We start from the raw sequence: 9748 nt of genomic DNA on the forward strand, positions 1-9748 counted from the left end.
CTTTCCTTTGGGGGTTTCTTTGTCTACCCATGTTTGATCTCACTGACATATCTAGACGTTGAGTCGTTCAGTGGCTGCTCCCTGGGTGGCAGTGAGTCCTTGGTCTGTGGTTGTTCTTTGGGCGGTTGCGGTAGCAGCTGCTCTTCAGTTGGCAGCAGCTCCACTTGTGGGTGCTGTTCACAGCTGTGGTGGCTCTTCTGGCTGGTGGGGGGCGGTTTCACGTGCAGATGCTGTTTCTTAGCAGAGGGTATGGTGCTCAGGAAGTTGCTGTTGCTTGGATCTGCTGCGTTGATTTAAGGGCACAAAATACAACACAACAAGGCACCACGTACCAGGCACTTTCCAGGGGAGTTCTGCCCTTCCTGGCTGCAAACCGTCTCACCAGCTGAGTAATTTCGCCAATTCGGGGTGGGTGTTATTAGTTTCAGCTGCTCACTCCATTTGCTCCGGGATATGACCTGGGACGTGTCTGCCTATATCGCCGCCATCTTCCGTCTCCTCAGATATGCTCCCCTGGAACGGCTGGGAAGTGGGGAGCGGCCCCTTCTCAGGGTCTTTGAACTTTCCCTCTAGGGTTTGAGAACACTTGAAGCCTGAGTTCTTGGTCTCAGCCCTGACGGCACTGATGGCTCCCAACTTCACCAGCTGCTTTGCCTGCTCCATGGCGGTGGCTGGGCCCAGCATGGGCCGCACTGACAGAGAGCGTTTCGCCGCCTTGGCTGGCTGTGCTGCTGCTGCTTTGCGTCTTCAGAGCCAGCAGTGCCTTTTTCTTTTTCTTCAGTTTGTTGAATTTCTTCTGCAGAGCCGCCTCCTCCTCACTCAGTCCGGGGGGTATCACCAGCATGGTGGCTCCTGAGGGATGTCAGCCCACCCGGTCTCACCTCCCTTTCAATACCAAACCTGTCCAAACATAAATGACAACAGTTTACATTCACAAACCCATTTCCTCATCTCTACACCCCGAGAGGCATCCTGTGCTCTCCTTACCTTCCTCACAGAGGAGTCCACGGAGCCAGCTTGCCTTCCTCTCCTCCTCTACAGCTGTCACCACCCAAACCAGACCTTTAAGTTCTAGAAGTGACAAGATTACCATTAGCACGTGATAGTCTCCCAGCTCATCCTGGGTTTTTTGTTGTTGTTGTTGTTGTTTTTATCTCAGATATTCTACCACCCCCTGGCAATGTCGAGGAGTCATCTGATTGGTGGGGTTGCTCTTACATCAGTCAGGGCAAAGCAGAGGTATAATCCTCAGTTCATCCTAGCTTGATGCCTATGTCAGTGGTCAGAGATGTTTCAAGCTTGGGACATATAAAAAATTCTACAGTGATTTTACTATAAATTCTGTATGTGTTTTTCTGGAATACATAATCAAATATTTCATTCTTTCTATCTGAAAACTTGATCTGAAGAAATGAAAAAAAAAAAGTGAAACAGTTTAGGAGAGCTAGATATGAGAAACTTACAAACCATGTAAGGGCCTTTCCCCTAAGAAATAATGACATGCTGCCCAGCCAGCGTGGCTCAGTGGTTGAGCATCAACCTATGATGCGATCCCCAGGAAGGACACATGCCCAGGTTTTGAGCTCAATCTCCAATGTGGGGGGTGCAGAAGGCAGCCAACCAATGATTCTAGTCATTGATGTTTCTATCTCTCTCTTCTTCTCCCTTCCTCTCTGTAAAAAGCAGTGAAATATCTTTTTTTTAAATGCATTTAAAGAATTTTACCTTTCTTTAATTTGCAGCTACACAATGGGGGTAAAAACTTTAATAAAACATAAGTAAAATTACAAATAACCCACCCTGGCGGTATGGCTCAGTGGGTGAGCATTGACCCATGAACCCGGAGATCCTCTGGTTCCATTCCCAGTCAGGGCACATGGGTTGCGGGCTCCATCGCCAATGGGGTCATGCAGCCAATCAATGTTTCTCTTTCATGAATGTTTCTCTCTCTATCCCTCTCCTTTTCTTTCTCTCTAAAATCAATGAAAACAAATTATTTTAAAAATTACAAACATCCCTGAGGCAGCACTGGCTGACAGACTCATTGGTAAAGGGTGTCGTTTCAGCCTGAGCAGAGGCCTGAGCAGTGGCCTGGGAGAAGGTGTGTCGGAGCAGCAGGAAAGAGAGAAGCTCCTGAGCTCAGTTCTGGCTGAGCATGTCCAGTGGAAACTAGGGTTCAGCCTTAATAATCTGCAGAATGAGTCATCTGGAAATTAATACCAACTTCCAAAGACATCCACAGGAATGTGAGCTCTCCTTTCTTAGCTGGCTCCACACCATTAACAGACTAACAGTTCTATCTATCTATCTATCTATCTATCTATCTATCTATCATCATCTCCTTCTGGAATTTAGTTTAGAACACCTGAGAATGTTCTTCTTATCAATGCACACTATGGCAGGGGCGGGATCCTGAAGGTGATATCGAAACCAGCCGTGTCCATGTTATCTAGGAGTGGGCTGAGAATGCCTGAGAGGTACCACAGCATTCTAGGGCAGCTGCCCAATGGGGAGGTCCGTTTGGCTAGCAACTGGGAGCCCTGCTTGTCATAGTAGTAGAAACATCTGGAAGCTTAACAAATGGGTCGTTCCTAGGGGATAAAGCATCTTGACTGTGGACAGGGCCAGCCCAGATTGCTGCTTGGCTGGGAGGTGCTGTGTTCCCAGGGTTGAGGGTCAGATACAGCCATATTTGGCGAAATCTTCACCAGTGATAGGCTCAAAGATGGAAGACTGCCCATTGGCAGGGAATGTGTCCCAGGACTCCAGAGAGGCAGCTGCCTCTAGCTTTAGCTCCAGGGATTCACAGTCAGGGGTCCAGGGAATTTTGGCAACTGTGGCGGGGGCCTGGACCATGGAGGCATAAGAGTGGTCCATCCTTACAAGCTCAAGAGAGGCTCACAGGGGCCCTGTGGTTTCCAGCAGGGTCTCCCATAGAGCCAACATCATTAAAATGTCCATGCTATCCAAGGCCATCTGCAGATTCAATGCCATCCTATTAAAATACCAATGGCATACTTCCCAGAGCTACAACAAACACTCCAGAAATTTATATGGAATCAAAAAAGACCTCAAATAGCTGCAGCAATTTTGTGAAAGAAAAACAAAGTTGGAGGGATCACAATACCAGATTTCAAGTTATACTACAAAGCCACCATAACCAAAACAGCCTGGTAGTGGCACAAAAACAGGCATATAAATCAATGGAACAAAGGCAAGGATGTGGAGGAAAGGGAACCCTAGTACACTGTTGGTGGGAATGCAGACTGGTACAACCATTATGGAAAACAGTATGGAGTTTCCTAAATCAACACAAGCCATTATGCTCAACTAGTATTTGACACCGGAGGCAGGAGAATACAATGGAGTCAAGACAGTCTCTTTAATAATTGGTGTTGGGAAAATTGGACAGATACATGCAAAAAAAAATGAACTTAGACCACCGAATTATGCCATACACAGGAATACATTTAAAATGGGTAAAAGACTTAAATGTAAGTCGTGAAACCATAAAAATCCTAGAAGAAACCACAGGCAGCAAAATCTCAGACTCTCTCATAGCAATATATTTACATATACATCTTCTAGGGCCGTGGTCGGCAAACTGCAGCTCGTGAGCCACATGCGGCTCTTTGGCCCCTTGAGTGTGGTTCTTCCTAAGCCTTAGGAGTACCCTAATTAATAACAATGTACCTACCTATATAGTTTAAGTTTAAAAAATTTGGCTCTCAAAAGAAATTTTAATCGTTGTACTGTTGATATTTGGCTCTGTTGACTAATGAGTTTGCCAACCACTGTTAGGGCAAAGGAAACCAAGGAGAAAATAAACACATGGGACTACATCAAAATAAAAAGGTTTTGCATAGCAAAAGAAACCATCAACAAAACGAAATGGGAGAACATATTTGGCAATGATATATCTGATAAAGGGTTAATATCCAAAATATATAATGAACTCATGCAACTTAAGAAAAGGAAGACAAACAATCCAATTAAAAAATGGGCAAAGCACCTGCATTGACACTTCTCAAAAGTGGACATACAGATGACCAAGAGACATATGAAAAGTGCTCAATGTCACTGATCATCTGAGAGAGGCAATTCAAAATGACAATGAGGTTTCATCTCACAGCTGTCAGAATGGCTGCCGTCACAAATGACAAGTGCTGGCAAGGATGTGGAGAAAAGGGAACCCTAGTACACTGTTGGTGGGAATGCAGACTGGTGCAACCATTATGGGAAACAATATGGAGTTTCCTAAAAAAAATTAAATATGGAACTGCCATTTGACCCAGTGATCCCACTTCTAGGAATATATCCTAAGAAACCCAATGCACCAGTCAGAAAGAATGTATGCACCCCTATGTTCATAGCAGCACGTTTTACAATAGCTAAGATCTGGAAACAGCCCAAATGCCCATCAGTAGGTAAGTGGGTAAAAGAGCTGTGGTATGTAGCAGTGAAAAAGAAGAATCTCTCACTCTTTGATGCAGCATGGAGGGGCCTGGAGAGCATCATGCTAAGTGAAATAAGTCAATCAGAGAAAGATAAGTATCACATGATTGCACTCCTATATGGAATCTAAGTAACAAAATAAACTGATGAACAGAATGGATCCAGAGACTCAAAGTATGAAACAGAGTGCAGAAGATTAACCCATGGGTGGGAGGTAATCAACCATGAACCTTGTAAGGGGAGGAGGGAAATGGAGAGGGTAAATGGGGGGGGGGTTATATGTAATACTTTTAACAATAAAGAAATATTAAAATAAATACATATGAAACACAGTTATCCATATAAGACCACAAAATAAATATCAATAAAAATTCCACAGAATCAGCATATTGAGCAGTCTTGACCACAAAACTGAAAATCAGTAATAAAAGGCCTCCCTCCTGCCCCTTCCAGGCTGCCTCTCTAAGCCAACACATTCCTGACCTCTAATCTCATTTATTTTATTTTATTTTGTTCAGTGATAAATTTTAGGTGCATTTTTGGAACCTGGCTTCTTTGGCAAAACACTCTAGTTTTGATAGCTTATGGTTAGTTTTGAATGCCTTTGTGTTTTTGTAGCACCTGAAACTGTGTTTTGCAGCACCTGAAGCAGCAATTTAAAAAGAAGAAAAGACTAGATATTAAAGACAAGTCATTGTTGGGTGGTGGTCTGAAGTGTGAAGAAACTCTTGTTTATGGTGGGGGAAAATTTGTTACCGGGAAACCCCGGTTGGGCTTGGGGTGCCATAATGAAGGCAGGGTTGAATCATATTAGGCATTTATTGAGAAGGCTAGCCACCCAAGAAGGCAGGGTGCTTACAAGCATTAATCCTGCCTTCCTCCAAGGTGCAGGGAACAGGATTATAAAGGGGAAGGGGCTAGGGAATGGAATGCAGCTACATGTAGTCCTGAAGGTCCGCAGATGTCAGCTATTGTCATGAGATATCAGGCGATGAGATGATGTTGACGAGATGATGTTTTGACTACTGATGGGTCCACCTGACCATGCTTATCGGTTCGGCTTGCTGAATTCACAGCTGAGTCGCTTCCCTAATAGCTTCGTACAACCCTTGAAAAGAAAATTTAAGAAAAACTTAATCCCCTATTCACATATAGGAAACTTAACCCCCATTCACATATGTAAATGTGTTCTAAGATCTAAAATAATATTATTTTCAGATTAATTCAGGTGCTCTATTAGATTATAGGTCCCCCCTATCAAAAGGAGTATATCTGTCCTCCTTATAACAATAAAGATACAATTCTTTAAAAAAGAAACAAATGTCTGCTCAAGTTCAGTTGATGTTTGGGACTTCCTGGGTTTGGGCAATTTTCGGTTGCCATCTATTTTTTCTCTTTACTTAGGAATTCTGGTTAAGGTGATAATTCTTGGGTCTTAAAGGGACATGAACTAGCTTTTTGGCTTTTGGACAAGGCTGGACATAAGTCATTTCCTCAGATTGTCTATTTATCAGGTAGAATATTAAAGGTGAAAGTGGAGGAGAAAGAGAGAGAGATGTCAATTGAATTTCTGATCTGGTGTCTTCTGGTTTAAAAAAAGTTTTTTAAAGAGAAAAAAAGAAAGTCAACAATAAAAAATGAACCAACCATATTTATTTCAAAATATCCACATAATGTCTACAATAATATCTAAAAATATACTGATTTTTATGTTCAGCTCAATTAGTAAAAACAGACAGAATTATGCACAAGAAAAGATATGATTGATGATAAAAAGGGAAACAAGCCCAGCTAGTGTGGCTGTATGGTTGAGTGTACACCCATGCACCAAGAAGTCACAGGTTCTATTCCTGGTCAGCGCATGTGCCCAGGCTGTGGGATCCATCCCCAGGGGTCGGGAGGCAACAGATCCATCAATATTTCTATCTCTCCCTCTCTCTTTAAAATCAACTAAAACATATTTGTTAAAAATCTTAAAAATAATAGAGGAAAACACACATACAAAAATAGAGATGATTGATAAAAACATAAACCTGATACTTTTAAAGACGACTAAAACGCAGATCTGGAGATATCGATGAAGAAAGAAATTTCCAATACCAGGGCAGGAAATACACAGCATGAGTCTGGAGCATCTTGTAGTGCCTGAAATTAAGGACATTCTGAAGACAAACACATCAATGGGCACACATCAAAGGGGCACAGGAACCCAAGGAAAGGGCTCCCAATGGCCAGAGCTCAAACAATCTCAGTGACAATAGAAAGTAGTACGAAATTACAACCACAAATATAAATATCTGAGTCATGCTGATAGAAATGGTTGAGTAAATGAAAAATTGGAGGCAAATAAGTCCCTCCTGCAGAAGATTCCCAATGACTTCTGTAGTACTGCAGGTAAAGGAGCGAAGAGTAACACCCTGTCCCCTGAGTGGGGCCTCTTGCCACAAGGAGTAGTAATTTTATAGCGGAGAATGCAGACAAATTGGGCTCAGTCTCCAATGGGAAGTGTGCAGAAGGCAGCCAATCAATGTTCTACTCACAGGTTGATATCTTTCTCTCTAAAATCAATTTTTTTTAAAGTTTTTCTAAAAAAAGCCCATCAGACAAATTCCAGCAGATGGGCATCCTACAATACACCTAAGCAATACTTCCCCAAATTGTCAAGTTTCCAGATAAACATTTTGTCAAAAACAAATCTGAGAATCAATAACAGCAGAGAGAAACCGAAAGAGACAATAAAAGTAAATGTAACTTGAATTTTGAATGTGATTCTTTTTAAAATATATTTTATTGATTTTTTACAGAGAGGAAGGGAGAGGGATAGAGAGTTAGAAACATCGATGAGAGAAACATTGATCAGCTGCCTCCTGCACATCCCCACTGGGGATGTGCCCGCAACCAAGGTACATGGCCTTGAACAGAATTGAACCTGGAACCCTTCAGTCCGCAGGCCGATGCTCTTTCCACTCAGCCAAACCGGTTAGAGCTGAATGTGATCTTGGAACATAAAAAGGACATTGAGTAAAAACTGAGGAAATCTGAGTAACAGATTTATTAAATAACGTATAGGCCTTGATTCATTAACTGTAACAAATGTACCACAGTATTGTAAAGTATTAATGATAGGAGAAACCATGAATGAGGTAGCATGGGGGTAGTTATATGGGGGAACTCTCCCAATTCTCTGATCAATATTTTTAATCTAAAACTGTTCTAAAAAATAAAGTATCACTAAGTGTAATACAATAATAAATAAGAGAAGATGTCAACGAAGAATAGAATGAAAAAAATTAGAAATATTATCTATTTTTAAAAACAGTCTACAATACAGCGCAATATAAAACAAACAATTCTATAAACCAGTACATGATAAATTTTTTTAAAGCAAGAAGGTTTAACATTTTTTTAATTATAAAATATGTTCTTATAGAAATTCACAAAGCATATTTGTACAGCTTAACTCACACATATTAAGAACTATTCACATCTATGAATAACCGTAGAGTGAACAAAGTAGAACCACGTCCCAGGTCAAGAAACACTCTATTGCCAGTCACCCGGTACCTGACTCAGGCTCCTCCTTTGGGAGCACTGCCTCATCTGCCTCTCCTACTAACCCTGTCCGAACGACAAGCATATTAATTTCAGTAAATACGAAATTAAAACTGTACCTGTTTTTTTAAAACTTTATAGGACCTTTAAATATAACCCTTTAAGAAGAGAATGTTTTCATGTACCCTTTTGTGTGTATTTTTCCTTCATTTGTGTCACGCACGTAGCTGGACTTTGTTTGTGGGCTGCATTCAATTGTAAGACGTTTCTATTGCCGCTGGGCCTTCGTGTGGTTTCCTCTTCTGACCTCTTACTCCGCTGCTGTGAACACCCTCCCACACATCTATTGGAGGACCCCACACAAGTGCCTAAAAATGAATCTCTTGGTCATAGGTTATGTGAATTCAAATTTTACCTTGCTACTGTTTCTCAACAGTTTTCACCAATTACACACTCGCTAGCTTCACAGGAGGGTACTCACTGCTCTTCACTTTTTTATTCGGTGCTTCATATGCCCGAGGGTTACTGAAATTCTGTAAGGGAGGGCTGGGGCCAGAGGAAAGGTGGTTTGCTTCTTTGAAATGTTTCCTTCTGTATCCAAACTATCATTTTTAATTTCCCGAATTTAGAGGAAAACCAAGATGGCGGCATAGGTAAACACCAGAGAGTGTTGCCTCACACAACCACTTCAAAAATACAACTAAAAGACGGAATGGACATCATCCAGAACCACAGGAAGGCTGGCTAGTGGAAATTCTACTAGAAGGAAAGAGAAAAGCATACTGAGACTCAGAGGAGGTGCGGTGCAGAAGTAAAGTACAGAGGTACGGAGGCTCATGCGGAGAGGGCTGGCGGCTGAGGGCACGGTTGTCTTTTTCAATCGGGAGGGAGTCTTAAGCTCTGAGCTCCAGTTCCGGGCGAGTCTCTGGGGACCCTGATTCATATGGGAGAAACTGGACTGTCTGGCATCGGTCAGAACTCCAGGGCACCTTTCTCTCGGAGGTGCTTGCAGCGATTGCTGGGACACTGAGAATTGGGGCCTTTGAGGGCAGGACTGAGAGCAGCCATAACCGATCCCTCCGCCCTGTTGATCCCCTGGGACCCTGCCCTGCCCAACCCCTGCACAGAGGCTTTTGCATATGAAAGGCCTGGCCCTTTGCAATCTGAAAATTACCTAACAAACTGCAGCTGACCCAAGGCCCCACGGCAACTTGTATTGCTTCACAGCTGGTTCCTGTTGGATAGCCTCAGGCAGAGGCTAGATTAGCACCTCCTTAGAGATCCAGGAGCCAGTGTGCCCAGTGGTCAGAGTGGGACGTCCAGATTGCAGCTCCTCGGATTCATAAAGGACACACTCAGGGGGCAGACTCAGTGAGCACCAAAGCCCCACTGAAGCAAGTCTTGCCCCATAAGGGTGTCTCCAGCACAGAAGTTCTCCCACTGCAGACACAGCTGATTCTCACAGCAATTGACCTGGAGGTCAATCCCTCCCAGTGTTACCTACAACAATCAAGGCTTAAAAACAACTAGTACAAGGGTTTGGCTTTGTGCACAAACTCACAAGGGGGTGCACCAAGAGTGTCTACCTCAGGTAATTGGGGAGGCTGAGCCACTGGGCACTATAGTACACCTAGCACAGAAAGCCACTCTATCAACACAGCGAAGCATAAAAAATGCAGAGATAAAGAAACAGGACACAAATGACAGAAATGGAGGAAAGCAAACTACTGGATATAGAGTT

The 9748-nt window shown here is 42.9% G+C and overlaps 1 pseudogene; it reads right to left on the minus strand.

The window, feature by feature from the left end:
• The window catches only part of LOC102762922, a 2675-nt pseudogene extending 1802 nt beyond the window's left edge, over positions 1-873 (minus strand).
• Between the last annotated feature and the right edge of the window lie 8875 nt (positions 874-9748).

The sequence above is a fragment of the Myotis davidii genome, unplaced genomic scaffold (genome assembly GCF_000327345.1).
Source record: "Myotis davidii unplaced genomic scaffold, ASM32734v1 scaffold641, whole genome shotgun sequence".
In the NCBI taxonomy this organism is placed as follows: domain Eukaryota; kingdom Metazoa; phylum Chordata; class Mammalia; order Chiroptera; family Vespertilionidae; genus Myotis; species Myotis davidii.